The sequence below is a fragment of the Pogona vitticeps genome, chromosome 5 (assembly GCF_051106095.1).
Source record: "Pogona vitticeps strain Pit_001003342236 chromosome 5, PviZW2.1, whole genome shotgun sequence".
Taxonomy (NCBI): domain Eukaryota; kingdom Metazoa; phylum Chordata; class Lepidosauria; order Squamata; family Agamidae; genus Pogona; species Pogona vitticeps.
The window spans coordinates 111,706,655-111,730,147 of record NC_135787.1 but is presented as its reverse complement, the minus strand read 5'-3'; the positions used below and the strand labels follow the sequence as shown (position 1 = coordinate 111,730,147).

Genomic DNA, 23,493 nt, shown 5'->3' with positions numbered 1-23,493 from the left:
CTAATACATGTAGAAGTGCTGACAATTTCAATAGAGAACAGTAGTGTTCTTATTTTTAAAAAATCATGTGCTCAATGAAAAAGCACATGATTCAACTTTACAAGATTATATGTTCATTATCCTCCTATCCTTTTTCATTCTAATTCATAAATTAAGTGCCAATGCAGGGCAAGAATTCACTCCATAACAGTAATCCCTGGACATTGTTCTGAAGTGCTGAAACCGTGTAAAATCATTTATAAGCATCAAGGCAAAATAGTTCCACTAAAGACTGAATAGTCTGAAAGATTCCCACAAACGTTTTATTTGTTCCATAATGCCAAGGCTGTTAAAGTCCCCTATTGTATAAACTCGACCTTGTGACATTTAAGTCACTTTACAGCACTACTATCAGATGGCATCATAACCTCCTATGATGTACTATTTCAATTTTTAAAAGTGAAATAGTACTTGCAAACTTTTTTGGGGGAATAATGTCAAATTTGTTCCTTTAAATTTGCTGTCCTTTGACCATCTCAAGAAGATAATAATTCCAAGGTTCATCACTTCTGAGCCACTGGACCTTTACACCACTCATTTGTGCCCAAATGGATCTACTCACCCAGTCATCAGCTCACAACATGTATCTGCTGTTTACCCAATGAGTGAATACAAGCCAACAATTCCACTGAATTAGTAAAGCACATTACACTAAAAAGTTTATCATAAGCAGACTCAAGCAAACCGAGCCCTCTCAATTTCAGCTGCACATCTATATACACAAGGAGAATAATACAGACTACCTCACAAGATAGCTGTTGGAATAATTAAGAAAAACTGATTGTCATGGTAAGGCTGAAAGTTCAGCTTCTAGCACAAATATTGTGTCCACTGGCTCATACAGATGTCTCAATACAACATTTCCATTAACTTTCCATTAGGGAGAATATTTATTTATGCTCAGATATTGGCATGTGAAAATGTATAGCACCTGCATTTAGAGATGTTTGGAAAGACCACTTTTTGTTCAGCACCTGGTAAACATCAGAATACCCAAATAGCTCAGTCTCTACTCTATCATGCTTTTAAGCCAATATTGAGTCGAGCATATTAATCTTGCCGCCTCTGTCATCTCTTCAGTCCAGCAAATACAACTAGCTGATGTATCTAGGTGGCTGATATACCTAGATAAACAGAGTCTCCATATGAGTCAAATCTCCCACAAGTTTGGGCTCTGGCTCACATGAAGATGCTACGTAGGCGCAGCAACGCTCCCATCCTCCTCTTCAGACAGTCATGCTTCTATGATTAAAGAAATTATGGCGGGAAATGGGACTAGTATGCTCCCTTCAGTGCATGTGCTCTATGCACTTCAAAATATCACTAAATAGGACTTTTATTGAGGCTAGATACGTATCCCAGACATGTATCAGAAAGCTCTATTAGAAAAGAAGCAAGTACTGTACAGTATTCCCCTGTCCCTAATGCAAAGCGCACTGAGCACTCTAGCCATTAATTCAGTAAAAATTCAGGATGCACATGCCTTCCTTTCTGTTTGCCAACTTTTACAAGAATTCCATCTACCCACTACAATAAAACAAGGCTGAAAAGAAGCACTTGCCTAGCTACCTGCAGCAAACAGCTTCTGCGCAAGCAACTAGGCAAGAAAGCTGTTATTATATCACAAGAATGTGGTTCTCTTTTCCACCCCATACTCCACCCTTAATAGGCTCATAACAAGGTAAGTACGTGAGCAAAGAGACTAGTAAAAATATGTGTCCTCATGGTTTTTCTGGACCTCTTGCAAGGAAGTTTCATAGAAGAAAATCCACACTTTACATCCCCCCCTTTTCTGACAGAAATATTGTCAAAATGACAAAAGGAAGTACACGTTGCTGGCAGACTGATGTGTTTGGGTCACTTATATACTGATTAGCAAAGCTGCTATTAACATCAGTTTCAAAGCTACTCAGTTCACACTTTTTTACTTTTTATGAAGTATATATATATTTACTACATTTATACCAAATTGGGAACTGGAGTCATAAAAATCTTCCAAGGAAATCTTTTTTAAAAATGTTGTCAACTGATTCTAATCTTAACTACAATTGTCTCCCCCAAAAGAACTACGCTAATACTCACATATGCAGGTTTTCCTATGATTATGGTATATTCTTCAGAATTATACCTTACATGCAGAGTTTAACAGCTGAAACATGTAAATTTGGATTTGGTATTGGGAGCACTATTTTCTTACACAGACACTCCACTTGCAATTAATGTTCCCTCCAATCTTACATGTGTGTGACTCCACCTCCCCCATGGGGTTCTGTTGTGACTAGAAACAAAGGGGCTGAAAACTGTCATTGTAGGTGCGTGCAGGAGGAGCCCTGCCCAGAGGGGGACACAGTCACACACGCAGGCATGCACCTTGGAGGGAACCTTGTTTGCCATCTATGCATCTCTCAAGAAGATCTCTTCCGAACAAAAGTTACGTCAAGAATCTTTCTCTTTCAAGCAAGTAGTTTCAAGCTTGGAATAATTTCCTTTCATTTTAATCAGCTTCAGTTTTGAGGGAATAACTCAAAATTAGATATGATGTACAAATTAAACACTGCCAAGGTTCACACGCTGGGAACTGTTCAGACAGGAATAATTCAATCACCTTGAAGCAAAATTGGCTGGAGTTTATATGTACTCCAAGGCATAATAGAGACCTCCAAAATACCAGCCTGACCTGAAACAACAACTTCTCAGGGGTAAGTGACCAATAGTCTTTCTTTAATTGACGGCTGAAATAAATTTTTTATACCAAAACCTTCCAAGGGAAATTATGTTGTTTGCAAGAACGTGCAAACACTTCTTTTGCCTGCAGTTTCAGAGAAAGGATAATCAGATATGTGCTACAAGTTTCTACAATGATCATTCCTTCACATAAAGTGACTAAAGAATGTACAACAAGATTTTTCCTGAAAAATTAGACCTGAAAGATTTCCCAGTGCCCTAACTAATGTTATCTGATTTAGCATACAGTGGTGCCTTGCATTACGATGTTAATTCGTTCCAGCGAAATCACTGTAGAACGAAAACATCATAATGCGAAATTTAAAAGCCCATAGAAACGCATTAAAACCCGATTAATGTCTTCCTAGGGGCTTGAAACTCACTGTCCAGTGAAGATCCTCCATAGTGTGGCCATTTTCACTGCCTGTGCAGAGGAATCCATCCCAGAAAAGTGCTTACTAATTCAAGGATGCATTTCAAATGCATCTGAGGCTGTCTTTTGTCCTTCATAGTGGGAGCAATACTTCATCATTCAGCCCCAAGCTTAGAGATGGTAAAGGGAGCACAGGATTTGTCCCTGACTTCATCCACAGCACGCTTATACTTCTGAGTCTTAGTAATTTGATTACAATTGCCATGGCTTCATCCCACAAAACTCTGAGATTTCTACAAAAAAATATTTGTTAGAAAGCTCAGAACTGTAGCAGATAATTCTCTTACCTTGCCAAACTACAAATCCAATGATTTTGCAGGTTGGAGATGCGGCAGTTAGGTGGTATCAAATTGTTAAAACTCTGTAATGTACATACATTCTGAATTTCAATTCTTCATCACTATTCTACAGGTGTGATAAATCAGATTTGTCTCGTATAGAACTCACTTCAGATCTACAGTATCACAACAAGAGAGGAAAAACATTACCCTATTTCTATGGAACAAAGCTACCTAAAAGAAGTGCTTTGCCAAGACCACCCTAAGAACAGATAATGCAATTGGTTTCTGTGTATCTTCATGATAAACCTAAGCTACGTGATGTCAAAAGACAGCCAGCACAAAGCCAGTCACTGTAAGCATATGCCTACCATTTACCACAGCAGTCTGAACTGTAAAAAGCAACAATTTTGTAATGCAAGGCAAAAATATAAAAATAAAAATCACCCCACAATGCATAAAATCCACAATGCACACAATAAAGGAATATCAGGAAAACAGTATTTCATGCCAAGTGTTCCTTAGTTCTCTTCTTACTTGAGAAAGAGACATTTTAAAAAATCCATCCTTAGAGATTTAGGACTGGTCGATATTACAGTGGTAAATCTGTGTTATGTAGCTAACACAAACACATTCATCACTGCAGACTGATCTAAATATTTTATACCATAAATCACACCATGGGTATGGTGTTCCAACCTGTGTTTGTCATACAAACCATGAGACGACAACATGTGTTGCTAAACATTTCTGGACGTGTATTGAGGTGTTAAACCAAGCCATAAATCTGTGACACACTACCCCTATAGTCAGAGAGGCTTCTTTCTTTTTCCCAAATGACTAACTCCAGTTGCTCCATTAAGTGTGCAACACATTCCACCTTCTTCCTGAGGCTTTGGATTAAGTATTTCAGCTCCCAGGTTTGGCAAATATTTCAAGGTATTGTTGTACAACCATGGACAAGCCCCTTGCAGCATAATCCACAGGCAAAGGGTATATGGCTACAATTTATTGTACACAGAATCTCTTCTCCACACAATTAGCTATACAGCAGTTGGTCTGGTTTCATCTGGGTATTTATCCAAGCATGTTCTTTGCAATCCACAGTGGTTCTGCAAGCCATACTTCACTAATCAACAAAGCAAAAAACAATACAGCACTTGGGAAGCTATAAGTGTAAAGAAGAACTAGATGCCCACAGCAAGAACAATACACAGCATAGGCAGACAACCACAAATACAGCTGGAGGGCAGACTCATTTATGGAAAATTCCAACCTTCAGCAAAAAATAGAGTATGACAGCATCAATGGGCACTTCTTCCTCTTACAATCTGGAAAAAGAAATTTAATTCAGTCATCCTCCTCTCACTAGAAACAAATGAAAAACACCAAGCAGCCTGCTCACTTGGGGAGACAGGGACACTTCTGCTCATATCACCATTTTTGCACACAAATTTTCTTTGTTGACCATGTTATTAAGCCCACCAAAAGAGCCTATTTTTCAAAGTATGAAAAGCACCAATTATTAACAATGAGAAAGAGAAACCGACATGCTTCTCACCACAACCAAAATCTTTCAGACTGTACAAAGACACAGTTCTCTTACATCAAAAGTGAACAGTATGTGTGAATGGGAGGCCTCACTGCTCCAAAGTTACCAAGAGTCAGCCTTCCTGTTGCTAAACCCCCACTGATTTTTGCCAGCATCATAGTAGCAATGTAACCTAAAACAAGATATGCATGGAGCACATAATGTTTTAGAAGGCAATCAGGAAGCCCTCTAGACACACCAATCAAGTTGTAAAACAACTGCACATTCCCCTTGTGCTTTGTTTAAAGGCAAATTGCATCATCCCCTTTCTGGTAACACATTTCTATGTCAGAAAAAAAGGTGCTGAGGAGATGTGTACCTTGTTTACATACTGAATAGTGCACTGTGATGTGCCGAACACCTTGTCAACAAGATGAATATTCGCCATGCCTTGCCCTTAAGACAAATTATGCCTTTTTGTTCTCACATCACTATGAAGATTCTATAGCAAAGGGCAACAAGTGCAAAGTGGCCCCAAAAAGAGTCAGAGTTGCTGCACGAAATCCATGTTGTCTACCCATGCATTATACAGTATGAAGCTCCAAAATGTCCTTCCAAAAAAACTCATACCCTTCTGCCATATTTATTTGATCTACAGCTAATCTGGGTGCAGGGTTCTCACAAAGCTAATTGGGCAGACACTAATCTTTCTTTTAAGCGTCTATTAAAACGGATTAATACTTATTCTCTCCACCGCCCAGAAAAGCAGATAACAAAGGACTGTGAAGATGAAAACTGGCAAATAAGACCTGCCCTTCAAAAATAACTACATATTTACCTCTGTAATGGACTGATATTCACTACCATAACGTTTCTGAGTCAACTAGTGAGATCCGTATTAAAATGAAGCTTTTCAATTATTTCACTGATTTCTTTTGCTATTATTGCTCTTTGGTACAGTCACATGCAAAGGTCTTTTTCATCTTACAAGCAATTCCCATGAGTCAGGAGAGTGACCTAGAGAACCATCATGCTGCTTTTTGTGTGGTCAGGGCTAGACAGGAGATTTAATCAGGATAATTCCTCTGTAGACTTTGGCTAGGGGTGACAAGGCCATATAATATTTACTAGTGATGGAAGAGTTTATGTACCAGTTAAGAAGTGAGCAAAATCCCAGGATTCATTGCTGATTCCTTAACAGGTTAACCATTTTTCCTGGAATATTCCATGATTTCCAATATGACTTATTTTTTAGAGCTTGGAAAAATTACTTTTTAAAATCTCAGTTGCCAGAAGTCCCCCAAACATTATGGCTGTTGCCCAAAACAAAAGACAAAACAGAAATTCCTTTTCTGATCTCTGATGTTAGTCTCAACACATTTTCTTCTATTTACTGTATATTCATTTAGAAGTTATTGCCATTCCAACATATGAGAGAGAGAGAGAGAGAGAGAGAACACTGTATCAATTTGATCTCAAGTGGGTGGCTAGGGCTAGAGGATGTCCTTAGAAAAAGTAAGCTTTCTGTTTCCACAATAGGGAGATCCTGGTTCTTTGATAAGAATGATTTGTAGGCTACAAAACATGAAAGACTGAGAAAACAATGCAGACAACAGTGGGCTAGAGAGATAAGTCTTGCTATGACGGTAGTCACCAATTGCTAGCTATGAGAAGGAGATATACACATTATGGATGCCTGCACTTGCAGGGGGAGAAGCAGAATCTTTGGCCAATATGGATCATACACACTTAGAGGAGTTCTAGGCAAATATTGTACGACATGCAGGGCCTGCTCTTATGCTTGTCAAACACACAATATAAGAGAGGGGCAAGCTATCCCACAGAGCTGAGCATGTCCCCCCAACGCCTTAGGAGTCGACGTTTGAACATCCAGAATACCAGTATAATGCAGATACAGGTAAAAGGGATAACCTGACAAACACATATAAATAAAATTAATAAGACGTTTCTTAGGCAATCTCATAAAGCACAAGGGACAGGTCCAGTCATACTGGTAAAGCCTATGAAGTTTCTCATTGATGTTGGGGTAGAAAAGGAAAGGGAAAATACTGAAGATTAAACTTGGATGCCAATGATCAATTCACACATCATGTATTTAAAAACAACTATAGTAGGAACATCGTTTCTGAGAAAAGTATAGCTAGTATTAAGACTAGGGTGGATAAAAATGAATGATTTTTTAAAATCAAATTAATTTAAATCAAAACAATCAATTTAAATTTACTTTTATTAAATTGTAAAAAATCTGTTTACATTTTATTCAATTGATTTAAATCAAATCTACCCTGATTAAGACCTCCAAAAGATAGTGCTTGCCCTTCTTTAAAAGATGGAAAGGAGGATACAAAAGAAGTATGTTACCATTTAATTTTGCCTAAATTTGTCATAATTTAATTGTGCCTAAATAGCTTGCATCATGATTACCAAGTTGCTAATGAGAATCACAACACTTATCATTTATGGCAGCTCCTGTTCCTATAAAGCTGAGACACTGTTGTTCAAAGGAACCAGTGACTAAACGGACACACTCCACATGTATGGTATGCACAGCATGGCTACAATTTGCACAATAATGGCAGTTCAAAAAAGACAGCAACCATAATCACATGATAGCAATGCCTACTTACACTACCAGCCAATCACAACTGCAGCAAACACTCTCCAGAAATTCATACCAGGTTCAATGAACACCTGCACTAGATAGAGGTACAAAATCCAGCCAGATACCTTAAACTATTTCCTATGCTGAAAAAATCCACAATTTTTCCCCATCCTTAAATCAGCAAGTAAAGAATGTTTTGCCAAAAGTATCTGTAGGCCTCTGAATCATTCAATGGCTTCACAGTATATACACATAAGATTATTTTGTATCTTTAGTTACTGAAAGATCCTCTGTATATGCACTTGGCAATATCCAGACTCTTTCTCTAGACCTCTCATTTGCACTAGGCGTCTGTGAACATATTAACAAAATATCTTCTCAGAATCAGGACAGTTACCTGAGTTTCTTACCTTTGCAAACAGGACAAGAGCCTGAGTCAGTGATGGTCTGAAACAACAGCTGACTGCTTCACCAAGCCAATGTTTGCAAACATGACACACAGCCAGTCCTACACCTATCATTCAATTACACTTTACAACAGTGGTGTCCAATCATCTCTTTGCTGTGAGAGCAAAACCTTCCCTCCATTTCTGAACAAGGACTCTGCAGAACATGTAGTCACACACATACATTTCAGCAGCCTTTGCAATACACAGGCCTTTTTACTGCACATGCACACTAGCCTTTATAATCATGACAGCAACTGATATTTCTTTACTCTGACTGCATTTCATTCCAAATCAGTCATGGCACAGAACTTGTTTACAAATAGTTAAATGAGAAGTCACTTATTTTAGATCCTTCTTCAGCTTCATAAAAGAAGAGGCCCCAGGTGACATCCCTTTGACACCTTGAAAGTAATTCTTGCTTCCCCACCGTAAAGTGTGTGTGTGTGAGGGGGGAAGAATCACACTCCCATTTCATAAAACTGCAGGACATAACTAGGTCACCCAGTAACTGTGTAGCCTTGAAGGAGCAGCAGAGTTTGAATTTCACTTTGAAGTCTGAAAATGAGGTCGACACCACAGGAGTGCGGGAGGTAGGAGGTAGTCTGAAAGGTCTCTCTTTCCCTCTCCCTTCTCCCAGCATGTACACCACTCTTATAAAAATGGCATGCTATGGCCCAGCCCAAAAGATGAATACAGCTGTTCCACCTACACAGCTGGGAGCTGTAATGATCATGTCTGAGCAGCACAAGCATTGCCTACAGAACTCTAGTTTTCTCCAAGGGACTGACCCAACACACACATGAGTATTTTCATTAAGTTTTCCTCATGCACAGTCTGTAATAACCATGGTCCTGCTAATGGAACCGCAGAAGTGATCAGCAGGGAAAATACACGTACATAAACAAAAGATTCCAAATTGTATTCAGCTTCAGGGGTTACTCAGTAAGAACAGCAGGTGGACAAATGGATCTGAAAAAAGACTTGCCCATCGCAATCAGTTTCTGCCTGCAATATGCAGCCTCAAGGGAGTTTCAGAAAAGGTACTCTTGTTTTATGCGGGGGAACTCTGATGCCGAAAGCCAGCAGTTCACATTAAGATACCTGATTTTGGTACAATGGGGGTGGACCGATGTTAGATCTATAGGATCTATCTCTTTTTTTTACTAGATCCCAACAATCCACCTAGAACCAAGTATCAGGAATGGGTAGATGTAGTCAGAATCAAGGAAAAAGACACCTCTAGGCACAAGTTCAGCCCCCCCAAATCAACTTCTTATTTTAGTTCAAAGATTCTTCATTTCAGCAGCCTAATTTAGAAGCAAATGAGATTCAAAAACTCTAGACGGTCTGTTCACTGCAAATCACAAAAACATCTACTGATCTACTTTCTGTCTGCTCCCATTCTCAGCATGTCTCAAAACCATCTGTAACTTGCAAGGACTTCCTTCCATAAGATATGCACAGAGATTTCATCAGTAGTCAAGTCAGCACAGAAAGTGTTCCCTAAAAGGATAAAGATCTGAAAAACACTACTCTTAAAAAGTAACCAGGAAGTTTTTTATCAAAATTTTCTGAAAGTAGTAGGCTTATATGTTCTCAAAGTCTGAGAACCTCAGCAGAACACAGCAAGCAATTTATAGTTCCTGGTGAGGTGAAACACAAATTCTGTTGCTGCACTAACAGATGACCAGCAGATTTCAAGAAGTCCGAAAAGGATAAAGAGTGGTATGGAAAGACACATGTTGAGGCTACATTTTGGATTACCAAAAATTAATAAGCCCCAGTTCTGTCACTGAATTAAAGTTTTGGGGTGGCCCTCCCTGTGTTGGACTGTGCCAGGCAGAGCTGATGCAAACTGTAATAATAATAAAAGAAGCTAAGGAGTTGTGTCTGACCCCCCCCCCCAACAGCTGCCGTGAAACTTTTGGGACTTTAATATATAAACATATTATTTTGGAGCTATCCACAAAAACTTGGTGCAGAGCTTGAGGAGGGGGAATCGTCATCAAAAAGCTTTTTTTGTTTGATTTTCTTAATGGTCCAATAAAGGTTATCACCTATTCCTACATCTGTGTTGAAAAGCAAACACAGTTGGTCACAGTCCCTGAAATCAAGAATTGCTTGAAAAGGAAGGGGTTTTTTGCCTGCCTACTGAAGAGCAACACAGAACAGGGCAACTTAATGAGGAAGTTTCATCCCATAGGAGCAGGCAACAAAAAAAAGTCCTCTCCCCAGTCCTCACCAAACATACCTCTGAGAGCAGCAAACTGGACCCTGGACCTACCACCCCCGCCCCCAAAAAGTCCTCCTGAGGAGATCTCAAAAGACAGGGGGAAAGTATATGGGAAAATACAGTCCTTCAAATATCTAGGCACCAAATCATACAGGACTTTATGGGGTGGGGGAGAAGAAAGGAAATGGTTGTGATGACTCTTTGGTGTTACAGCTCTTTGGGAGATGCTTTTTATAGAGTCTATGAATCTCAGGAACCTCTGCTGGAGCTCCTCCCCTTTCAAAAATAAATCAACAGGATGGAACATGAAATATAAACGTAATCTCTCAAAGGGTCTTCTTTGTGGCGGGGGGAACTACAGGCTTGCTTATTTGGGTTTCTCTATTGCAAATTCCTCAAATTTTTTTTGAAACTTCTGGGTAATGAAGACAAAAAAAAAAAAACCACAGAACAGCACACTCTTAGTAGCAAGCATAATCTCATCAAAACATTACAGAACACCTAAATTCCAAACACTATGTTTCTTCAGTCACTTAAAAGCAGCTACTATAGTACATATAATACAAAGAAAGAAGGCCTTCCACATTAAAAGGTTGGAATAACAGAAGATAGGGACAGCCATGCTGACCAAGTCCACATTCCATATCAGGGCAACATCTTTATTTGGCCAACTTTTAAACAAAACAGCACAAAACTGTGTGCAAGCTTCCTCAAGCATGTTGTCATAAATGGCAGGAAGAGAAGAAGAAAGAGGAAAGAGAAGGTCAAAAAAGCTAAATCAGACCAGATCTTAAAAACTTTATATTACCATAGAATCCCTCACACCAACATATAAATCTCTGAGGTGCAGGAATTAATGCCTCATTAAGGACAAAGACATCTATGACCCCAGTAGGAAACTAACATTCAATTTGCACCGGTAGCTTGTTTGTATTAAGTTTTTTTTAAACACAACCAAACTCCTCAATAAAGCTAGAAGCTGTCATCACAACTCCATACTTCTAATTTTAAGAAAATTAAAACTTCTACACAAAATCTCCATCCAGAGCTGGCAGCCATTTACAGTTTTGTCACTTCTCCAGTAGGAGAGGAAAAATGTTGGTTTTGGAAGAAGTGACTCTCACTCCTCTGGGAAGAAGGCTGACAGAATCTTTCCTTCAAGGAACACTCATGCCTGTGGGGTGGGCAGATAACACCTTCAGGGCACTCGGTTCTCTCCAAAACAATTCCAAAACTTGTAGATTTCCTTCAAAGTTTGTGTAAGGAGGGTATTCTGGCCTTTTGACTTACAGAGTCATAATAAGGAATGTATAAGTTATTATACTCTCAGTGCTTCAGTCAGAAGTAAAACAGTTTCTTACTTACAGTGATCTTGTTAGTGAGCAGAAATCATGCTTGGATACTTGACAAACGCATCACACATTTTTATACTGGCTGGGTCTGGACTTCATCATACTTCAAGGACACTTTTTTCAACATGACTATCCCAACTACAACTCAGTCTGGATGCAACCCATTATTTGCTTAACACGATTTAAATAAATTCAGTAGCTCCAGTCTGTTTTAACTAGGTTCCATGTTTCACAATAACCTAACTTATGACTCCAAACCCCCAACAGATCTCAATTTATGTCCCTTATACAAAGTTCAGAATGGTTGTGCCTGCAGATGGAAAAATGGGCAAAAGGAGGGAACATATCGACCAGTTTAGAAGGGAAAAAAAAGAATCTCAAAAGAAATACTCCTGCCAGCCTTCCTTGAAAAGTCTAAGACTTTCTGGTATGAGACTAACCAAAAGCCAAATCTGGTACGTCCTGTTCGGTTGAACTCATATCCTTTGCAAGCCCAAGACTGACAGTGCTTCCCACACAATTTTAGAACAAGCACATCTCTTCATCCACCTTCCCAAGGGCTCTGAAATACCTCTGGCCAGGAACCAACTGTTGTATCTTCATAATTCTGCCTTAAGGGAAGCTACCTCCACAGCCTCTCCAAAAGCCTTGTGCAAGCTAGACAGTCTCCAAGCAGTCATTCTCTTTGCAGGTGCTTATGAGGGCAGAAGCAGACAACACTCTCTGTGTGTAGAGGACTATTTGTGATTATAGGAAATGGCAGTTATTTTGGAGTATTCACTCTATCATACAAGGCACTTGGAAATGTTCTTGTAGAATGAGCAGATCCTGTTGGAAACAGACATTCTGCCAGGTACTGAGGTCCCAAACCATTTAGGACTTTATAGGTTAGAACCATCACAATTTTTTACAGACAGGTAAATGGTGTAAAGCAGCCAGGATTTGAGTGATATTTTTTTTTCACTCCACTCAGTAACTTGGCCACCATGTTTTGGACCTGTTGAAGCTTCCGTGACAGCCTCATGGGCAGCCCCATGTAGAGAGCAGAGCGTTGCAGTAGTCTAATCTCGAAATTTCCTACAGTTCCTGCTGATTTTTATATCATCACTTTTTCCAAAACACTCACTACAAGCACTACAGATCATAACAGTCCTCTTTAATACAGCCAGCACTCCTTATAATAGATGCATCATTTCAACTGATGCAGGCCACTGCAAACACTTCTTTCTATATTTTGAAGATGCAGGCAATGCAGTATCTGTCTGTACACAAAGGCATGTTTGTATTACACACGCCCTTATCAGTCAAAGCATGGAGACCAAATTTTTCTTTTTCATTGCCGCATTATCCATGCTCAAGCTCGGGGCATTATTCACCCTTCTGATTAAAACCAAGAAAGCCAAGAGGCCACAATCTGTTAATCGGGTAAATGTGCTTCCTGCTTCTCAAAAGCAGGCCTGATCCTGAATGCCCATTCCATCTGGTTTACCTTGGTTATCCTGGAATGTGATTTAACATTTAACAACTCACTATATATGCAATAGAAATATTGAGGTACATTGGGGTTCCTTATCTTCATATATATTTGATTGTTCAGAAAATCTACACTTTCTCTGCTATTCATTTAAAGATTCAGAAACAGAGAGATTCGTACTGCCAACCACGTATGCCCTTATGCCAACAGTTTGCAGTACATATTTTACTGCCAAAACCTTGAGCAAGCTTAAAGGAAAAAGAACTAGCAATGCTGACTGCTCATAAAACCTTAAAATTTGTCTGCAGATTAAAAACATGAGGTAAATCTGAACCAGTCACTCCCTATAAATGTTCTAGAAAACTGCTTTATGTTATTGTTTAAAGTAGGAAATGCTACTTACGAATAGCATATTGCAGCTTATTCAGCTCTTGAGGGAAAATACTCTGAAGTTTTCATCCAAACTAACTAAAAGTTTAAAATTGCATCATCACCCTGATTCTTACACATACAAATTGCTGCAATTAAACAATTTTGTGTGTGTGTTATTCCAGTCTACAGGTAACCATATTGCTCAATGTGCCCTCTAATGCCAGGAACTTAAGAGAGGAAAAAAAGAAAAGTGATGAAGACATTGTTTGCAAGCTGCTATAGTGGGAGCCACTATTAACACTACAAGAGGTTGTAGCAGTTATCATTTAATGTTTTCTTTAGTGGTCTTTAATAAACAAAAGAAAGGACACACAGAGAGTAAACAATTAAAAAGTAAAGTTGGGTTAAAAAACTGTCTCCTAGAAGACATAAAGCTATTGAACTAAACAGTTACAAGGAACCTGATTTCAGTTCTTTTGTTTTACGCACTTAGTACTAAGGACAGTATCTTACTGAGTTTCCACTGAGCAGAAAGTACCTTCCAAGTAATAATACAGTATAGGAGTGTATCACTTAGGTAAGTGGAGAGTGGATTTTCTCCATGAAGGTCATTATTTATGTAATGTCAGCACTTCCATAAAGGGCACAATCCACAATACTGTGTTGATGCGATTTTCCCCAATAGAGGAGTCTAAACACTCCTATAGTGCTACTCTAAAGACTGTTCTTGGTCACATGCCTAATGAAAACTGGAAGGATAATTCCTTGTTTCTTGTCTTCTGACAGCAACTTCAAGACACAGAAAGTAAGTGCTTGATATCCATAAGCACTTCATGATGTTCCAAGTTTACACCATAATTGCATTATCCCAGCAATCATCCTTCCCCAAGATGGTGCTTCAGCCTACAATCTCCATCCACCGAACATGGGCACGTCAAGAACAAGAAAAACCATTTGTCAGGGAAAATATCAAATAAGCAACCCTGGAAGGGCTGCAAAGAAGTAAGGTAGTATTATCCTTGTGTTGTGGGTGGCGGGAACATCTTAATGGGACAGATGAAATCTGAAACCATAACAATACACCAGCTCCAGATCTGGTAGAAATGAAAATATTATGCTGACAAGAGCCCTTTATACCATATACAATGCATATAAATCATTCTTTGTTGTTGTTGTTGTTGTTTAGTCATTAAGTTGTGTACGACTCTTCGTGACCCCATGGACCAGGTCCTCCTGTCTTCCACTGCCTCCCGGAGTTGGGTCAAATTCATGTTGGTAGCTTCAATGACACTGTCCAACCATCTTGTCCTCTGTCGTCCTCTTCTCCTCTCCTCACACTTTCCCAACATCAGGGTCTTTTCCAGGGAGTCTTCTCATCTCATGAGATGGCCAAAGTATTGGAGCCTCAGCTTCAGGATCTGTCCTTCCAGTGAGCACTCAGGGTTGATTTCCTTCATAATGGATAGTTTTGTTCTCTTTGCAGTCCAGGGGACTTTCAAGAGTCTCCTCCAGCACCACAATTCAAAAGCATCAATTCTTTGGTGGTCAGCCTTCTTTATGGTCCACTTCCATACATTGCTACAGGAAAAACCATAGCTTTGACTATGTGGACCTTTGTCGGCAAGGTGATGTCTCTGCTTTTTAAGATGCTGTCTAGGTTTGTGATTGTTTTCCTTCCAAGACTCAGGCGTCTTTTAATTTTGTGGCTGCTGTCACCATCTGCAGTGATCATAGAACCCAAGAAAGTAAAATCTGTCACTGCCTCCATATCTACCCCTTCTATTTGCCAGGTGATGGGACCAGTGGCCATGATCTTAGCTTTTTTGATGTCGAAAAATCATTCTTACATGCTGTCAAATCAATTCACACTTATGACAACCTTCTCTAAGGTTTTCTAGTACAGAGTACACCAAGAAGTTACTATTAGCTTCTTCTGGGGATGCCCTGGGACTGTGCAGCTTGCTCAAGGCTACACAGGCTGGCTCTTCTGGCACACAAAGTGGGGACTGGAACTACTGACTCCCAGCCAGACACCCATCTCACTGAGCTGTTCAGCAAGCTACATGAATCACATGCAAACCCCTTACGAATTTACAAAACTTCCTTGCAAACTATTCCAAGAGCCATGACAGAATGACTGCATTGCTCCAGTCGCATACCTTCCTGCAGTCCGGCACCTCTCAATACTTAGAGTTGTTCAGCAGGAGTCACAACACCAAGAAAAAGCAGCAATTGACAAAATACTACTATACATATTCCACAGCTAGCCACTTTTTGTCCGTGTTACAGTCATAGAACATCTATAAGGTCTGCAATTTATTATTCACATAATCACCTACACTGACAGATTACCTTTAGGCCCTCCAAAAAAGACCAGTTTTGCCAACAGTGATTCACAATTCCCCCTTTTAGAACCTAGATGCGAAAGCTAGGAGCAGGATGAGAGGTTGGGGGTTCAGTTCCCCACTTTGCTTCCCTCATAGGGGCTGGACTCAGTGATTCATAGGGTCCCTTGCAGCTCTGCACTTCTAAGATGATTATATCCCCCAAGCAGGCTGCATATCACCTGTGGGAAGAATACACAAGTGCTTCAAGACTGATCCATTGCTGCTGAAGGCAAGTATTTTCTCTCATCTTTTTCCTTTCAGCCTTGGCAGGAAATTCAAATGTATCAGATAAAAAAGGAAGGAACTTCCCACTTCCTGTACTTTGGGTCAAGTCTAGAACAGGCAAGCAGGAAAGAGAGGTCAGGAAAAATAGCATCTTTAATATTTACTCTTTCCAATTCATGTATCTCCACCCTCCACTTACTAATACAATATTTTCTGCAAGAATCTGCATTTATTCACCAACCATATGGGTAAGATAGTCATTAGGATGGAAAGGTCAGAACATGGATCTTTCTGAACATATGTCCAATCCTATAGATGTTTGCTCAGAAATGATTCCTGTTGTATTTAAGGAGGTTTATATTCAGGTAGTACTGTTACTATTCATTTATAATACAGGAAAATGGAGTAGTAACATCCACAAACTTTTTTTCAAGGCTGCTAAAGGCTCTACCCTCAGGAATCATTACAAAGAATAGGGTTCCCACCCACTAAAACTCTCCTCACCATTACCACTTTCCAATTTGTATGTTTTTTACATACTGATAGATGCTAGCGCAGTGCCCAAGGCACTGGTAACAAACAAATACCTGGCAATGTTTAATAGCATACAAGTATACTAGGATGTATTTCATCATAAATTCTACAAGAACATATGTTGTATGTCCAAAAACAAAGGTTAAGGATACCAAACTGAACTGAAACCCCAATGGGCATGAATTTCAAAGAGGGCCTTCAGACACTATTTTATTCCCTTCTCAGATGGTGCCGCCCAGCGTATTTACTGGTCAAAAGAAGGTGGGTTTGTTTTGCTCCTGTGAATAAGCCGCCACCAGATGCCTAATTGAAATATAGTTTCTCAGACAGGAAGAGAAAGAAAGAACTCTGTGTTCATGGAAGCCCTTGTGCTCTCCGCTGGGCAGAGACAGCAGAAATTTGGCAGGCTTCAAAGCACTGGAATACTAAACATATGAAGAGATGGTAGGGACCTGCCACACAAGCAACACCTCATACGTTCCCCTTGTCTGGAATATCTGAACCTAAACAAGAGGCAGGCAAATCCTATGCATGTTTACACAGAAGACGCACTATGTTCATAAAGCTTACTCACTTGTAGACATGCAAAAGGCTACAGATTTGGAAAAGCATGTCTACAACTAACATCCTGCAAACAAATTCTGGACATTACAAATCCAACTTTATTACAAGTTAAGAAAACCACAACTTCAAAATCCTATCATGCTGCATTTCTTAAGCTATTGGCATGCTGGTAGGGCTCTAATAAAACTAATGAGAGCGATCCAGAAAAGAGTTATTTCAAGACCTCCATTCTTGGGATCTTTAATTAGAGGTATGTTTGCTTTTTAATTAGAAAGTCAAATAAAAGTTCACACTCTTTTTATTAGTCTGAAATAATAATTGTTTTTCCTCAGAGACTATTACGTATGTCCTAAACTGAGAAACACTAAACTTGCAGCTAAAAATATTCTCCCAAGCACGACAAGAGTTTCACATTGTATCCTCACCACTTGTTATGGCCAGTCCCATTTAGCACCACTATAAAAACAGAAGAGCTGGCAGCTCGTTTCAGCTGCCTTTCCTCTTGGAATAGCAACAGTGTAATGCTGCAATAGCAAGATTTTTTGAGCAGTATTTCAACTCCATATTGTTTCTGTTCCTAAATGTATCATTTTCCCCCTCAGACTTAAATACATCCTTGCTTTAAATCTCTCTCTCCCCATCTCTCTCTGTCTCACATACACACACACAGCCTCAATCAAAGAGTATAGAAGTCTGGTATTTCTTGCTTACCTTACTAATTCCCTCCTGATCTTCCAGTTACAATCCTGAATCGGTCTTGCTCAAGAAGCGTGTCTCCCCCCCCCTCCCCAAACGCCTCCCGAATCTCCACACGATCGACTCTCCACCCCCGCCACTCAGGAACCTAACTTTGTACACTTCCTGCTGATGAGCTTCTATCGGCCAAACTGGAAACCTATGGTTTTTTTAAAGCCGGGGGACAAGGGGGAGGGAGTGAGGCAACTCAAGGGCAGAGAATGCGAAGAATTTTTAAAACGATTCATTTGCGCTTAAAGAAGGATCTCGTTCGGCTCCCACCGAAGCAGCAGCATCGGCCAGCAAACGGCCGGGTTGCAACACCGCACTCTTCCCGACGAGTTTTCCCAAGACCCAGAAAAGCCACTTACCTTAAACCGAAAGCACCCCCGGGACCTTCCCAAAAGTTTCTGCCTTCGGATCCAACCCCAGGCCTCGCCGTCTCTCTCCCCAGCTTCACAAAACCATCCTGCTCAGTCTTTCCCCGGTTTTCCCCGCACTCGGGCTCTCTCCCTCTCTACACCATGTCAGCCTTCCAGGCAAGGACTGACCGAGGGAGCCGCGCACGTCACTCCCTCCTTCCCAGGTCCCGCCCCGCCAAAGGGAGTCACCGAAGGGATTGGGGAAAAGTCGGGAACGCCGGCCCATTGCCTCGCTCTGATTGGAGTGGGAGAAAGTCACTCCGGGATTAAAAAAAAAGGTGGGTGTTTTTTTTCGCCCTCTCTCAGCAGTCCAGTACTGGAGGGGGAAAAAGTGATTTTCCTAGAATCTGCGAGGAAGGGTGAATGTCGTGTAGGTAAACACCGAGGCAGGAAATGTAGTTCGGTTCTTATTGCAGCCGTGGGTTAAAACTATGAGGAGGAGCTGATCATTTTTCTAGTCTTTTTATATCGTTCTATTATTATTCGGGTTTTTTTTCCCCTAGTACTTTTATGCAGTTTTAGAAATTGCATACACTTGTGGACCTTTGGAGAAAATATCCACCCCTGGAGATTCAGCCGCCTCAACTGCCGTACAGCGAATGCCTGATCGTACCAAATAAGAAAATAAAAACCGCGTTTATCAAGTCACGCTTGCAAAGATTCCCCCCACGGTCTGGCACTGAAATAATTTCAGCTTGTGGTTTACAAAGAGGCTTTATTCACAGCAACGGAAAACACCAGCCACAGATGCAAAAACTGAATGAGCAGAAGAGAAACAACTACCAGTTAATTCACTCAAGGATTATCGCTCAGTCGTTTTACATGATATGTACAGATTGAATCATCCAAACATTTAGCATTTTAAACTAAGTTAGAAGTTACAAATGGAAACGGGGAAGAAACTAATAAATTAAAGGGCTTCTGTATTCTAGCTAGAATCACAATAGACATATTGTCAAACCAAATGATTCTGACAATGCGGGAAGATGGTAAGTGACTATTGCCCAAGATAAATAATGTTGCATAGAAGACTGCCTCCATCCCTCCCATATAGTGTATCTTAAACATATCCCCTTCATGGATTGCTGCTTTGTCATGGCGAAGGGGGTTGAGCAATTCAGAGATGCTATGGGCTATGCCGTGCAGGGACACCCAAGATGGAGAGTTCTGCCTAAACGTGAACCAACTGGAGCAGGAACTGGCAAGCCACTCCAGTACCTCTGCCAAGAAAACCCCATAAACAGAAACAAAAGGCTAAAAAAGATATGACACTGGAAGATGAGCCCCTCAGGTCAGAAGGCATCCAACATGCTACTGAGGAAGAGCAGAGGACAAGTACAAGTAGCTCCAGAGCTAATAAAGTGGTTGGGCCAAAACCTAAAGGACGCTCAGCTGCAGATGCACCTGGAAGTGAAAGGAAAGTCTGATGCTGCAAAGAAAAATACTGCATAGGAACCTGGAATGTAAGATCTATGAACCTTGGTAAGCTGGATGTGGTCAAACAGGACATGGCAAGAATAAACATTGACATTCTGGGCATCAGTGAACTAAAATGGACAGCAATTGGCAAATTCAGTTCAGATGATTATCATTTGCAAGAATCCCATAGAAGAAATGGAGTAGCCCTCATAGTCAACAAAAGAGTGGGAAAAGCTGTACTGGGATACAATCTCAAAAATGATAGAATGATTTCAATACAAATCCAACACAAACCTTTCAACATTACAGTAATCCAAGTTTATGCACCAACCACCAATGCTGAAGAGGTTGAAATTGACCAATTCTATGAAAACTTACAACACCTTCTAGAACTGACACCAAAGAAAGATGCTCTTCTCATTATAGGGGATTGGAATAGTAAAGTAGGGAGTCAAGAGATAAAAGGACCAACAGAGAAGTTTGGCCTTGGAGTTCAAAACAAAGCAGGGCAAAGACTAATAGAGTTTTGTCAAGAGAACAAGCTGGTCATCACAAACACTCTTTTCCAACAACACAAGAGGCGACTCTACACATGGACATCACCAGATGGGCAATACTGAAATCAGATTGATTATATTCTCTGCAGCCAAAGATGGAGAAGCTCTATACAGTCAGGAAAAACAAGACCTGGAGCTGATTGCAGCTCTGATCATCAGCTTCATATAGCAAAACTCAAGCTTAAACTGAAGAAAGTAGGAAAAACCACTAGGCTAGTCAGGTATAATCTAAATCAAATCCTTTACGAGTACGCAGTGGAAGTGAAGAACAGATATAAGGAACTAGATTTGGTGGACAGAATGCCTGAAGAACTATGGATGGAGGCTCGTAACATTGTACAGGAGGCAGCAACAAAAACTATCCCAAAGGAAAGGAATTGCAAGAAAGCAAAGTGGCTGTCCAACGAGGCCTTAGAAATAACAGAGAAGAGAAGGGAAACAAAATGCAATGGAGATAGGGAAAGGTACAGAAAATTGAGTGCAGACTTCCAAATAATAGCAAGGAGAGACAAGAGGGCCTTTTTAAATGAACAGTGCAAAAGATATAGAGGAAAAGAATAGAAAGGGAAAAACCAGAGATATGAACAGTATTGGAGATATTAAAGGAAACTTTTGTGCAAAGATGGACATGATAAAGGACAAAAATGGAAGGGACCTAACAGAAGGAGAAGACATCAAGAAGAGGTGGCAAGAATACACAGAGGAATTATACCTGAAAGATCAGGATGTTCTGGACAACCCATTGAGTTTAACCATTGAATCTGTGTGTTTTTCAGGCATTCTTCATGAACTTTGGTAATTTGGGACATCAACAAATTGGGCCATTTAATTGCTCAAAATATTTCACACATTGGATCTATGAAAAATTTCAGTCTCGATAAACAAGCAGTTATTAAATAAAATCTTAATTAATGTACTAATTAATTCCTAATCTCCATCAATGATGCTATTCCAGATCATATGCAACATTTCTCTTTGCCACCCACAATCACAGATAATATTGTGCCATTAGAATCTTAAACTAATAGACCAAGACAGGTTGAGTTCTGATCCTAAGTGCCAACTAGAGTCAAAGGTCACGTACGCATCCTCACAATGCAGTTCATGTTCAGAAATTAGTTTACCACAGACCAAGATCTCCCTTGCAGACGTTAGTGTCAAAATTGCCTTTGTTTTTAATGTATATATCAAAGAATAATAAGGAACTTAACTTATAGAGTGTTTTAGCTATGCAAACAGTGTTTGTATATAATGTAATCTCATGAAACAATGTCTAACAAGCATTTTTAAATATAAAATTTAATAAGACACAATATATAAACCATAAAATAGTTCTAAACCATCAAACCCCACATAATAAACATATCAAATAGAATTACTTGTTAATATAACACATATCAAGCATTTGTCACACTTGGAATTCTTCTTTTGAAAATACTCAACTTAAGATCAATTTCTGATAAAGATTTCTGCTTTGTCTTTTGCCTGTTAAATATGTTAATAATAAATAATAAGGTTATCACTCTATGTCTCGCTGTTTCTCACTCTCTCTCTCTCTCTCTCTCTCTCTCTCTCACACACACACACACACACACACACACACACACACACACACACACACACACACACACACACACACACACACACACTTGGCATTCCTGAAAGCAGTGTTTATTTCTGTTAATTTTTTGTCCTTTGCCCTTGTAAGACAAAATTTAGAGGCAGGGGGTTGTCAGAGGAAAACATGTGACCCTTTAAAATCTAGGAATGGGTTTCTGGAGTCTCTCAAATTCAAAGCATTGTCCCCTCTGCCATGCTATAGAGGTCATATGAATAAATCTGGATTAAGAATGTCTTCTGACTATGAACCTGATTCTTTAGGAGGAATGGAGTCTCATCCAAAACAGATTGAATGCTGCCACCCCCAGACAGATTAACTGCTTATGACTGCCCCCATCCTGTCTGAGGAACAGATTGTTTGTCTAACTCTGTCTTTTTGACCAGTCATCTAGTGCTCACATAAATATGAGGTATGTCTTTGTAGAGAGCTGCCCCTCCCCAGATATGTTAGAGCTGAGGGTTTGGGTGGAACATCCAGCCATGTTACAACTCACAGATTTCCAATTCAGTTCCTACTGACTGGTGAAAGGAAAGGAAAGTATCGGGGTGAGGATAGCATGGCAAAACAGAGGGTGTGTTGTGCAAATGCAGACATGACTGCCTGAAATGTGCAGCCATCTTGGGTCTCTTACTGTGAGAAAAGTGAGAGACAATAACATAAAAATAAAAAAGATTGCTACAGATGAAGTTATCTGTTCTCTTCTTTCTATTCCATGTACTCACATGGGGGTAAGTAGTAAGCTCATCATAAGATAGTGAACACTCATGGTAATAATGAGAAAAGAACAAACCTGGCAAACATAATAAATGCATATGCTGCGGCACCCGGTTAGCAGGGATATTGGTAAGTCTTTGGGTCTGAATCCTGAGTCAAAGTCCATGTCTGAGTCTTTGGTTCAAGTCCCCATTCAAAACAAGCTCTTTTCTACTGAAAAAAAGAGAGGATTCACTAGTGCAACTTAAATCTGACTTGACAAGGAGTTCTGCAACTTGAGACCCCATCCCTGACAGTTAGTAATGATAAAGATACAGTAGATTGCTCAGATGAGGCAGCTGCTCTACTAATATCAGGGTAAGGTGTTCAGTTGAGGAACATTATCAAAGAGGACAAACCCATCATGGAAAGGCTACAATGTGTTCAGACCTACTTTACAAATTAGGATGATAGTGGCTTTCATCCAGAGGAAATATCTATGGGAAAATACAAGGCTTCCCTTTTTCAGTCCTTCCAGACACATGGAGAGTCAGCTGAGGTAGGATCACCAGAGCCCATTAACGTAGATTGGAAGGAAATGCTCAGAAGGTGGTGATAACTGAAGGGGGGGGGGAGAGCTGAAAGAATGACACCTTGGTCTATGTGGAAAAAGGACACCACTGTTACCGGCCAAATCTGAATTCAGGTTAGACCAGTGCTGGGTTTGAGTTCTCCGCCAAGGACCACAGGCTAAGGCACAAGACAGCTGAACAAGCCAATTTTATTAAAGTACAAAAGTTCAGCTGGGCTTCCCATCTTAAAAGCAGA

The 23,493-nt window shown here is 40.1% G+C and overlaps 1 protein-coding gene across 17 annotated transcripts in view; it reads right to left on the bottom strand.

The window, feature by feature from the left end:
- PPFIBP1 (PPFIB scaffold protein 1) overlaps positions 1-18,537 on the bottom strand; it is a 139,009-nt gene extending 120,472 nt beyond the window's left edge. For 9 of the 17 annotated variants that reach the window (XR_013545658.1, XM_078394275.1, XM_078394277.1 and 6 more), the window contains exon 1: positions 18,325-18,527. The gene's annotated coding sequence lies outside the window, so the exon portion shown is untranslated. Of the gene's footprint in view, positions 1-17,929; positions 18,108-18,324 lie in introns of those variants that run through there. The other 8 variants (XM_073000734.2, XM_020810043.3, XM_073000738.2 and 5 more) reach the window with 2 other exon arrangements.
- Positions 18,538-23,493: the final 4,956 nt, after the last annotated feature.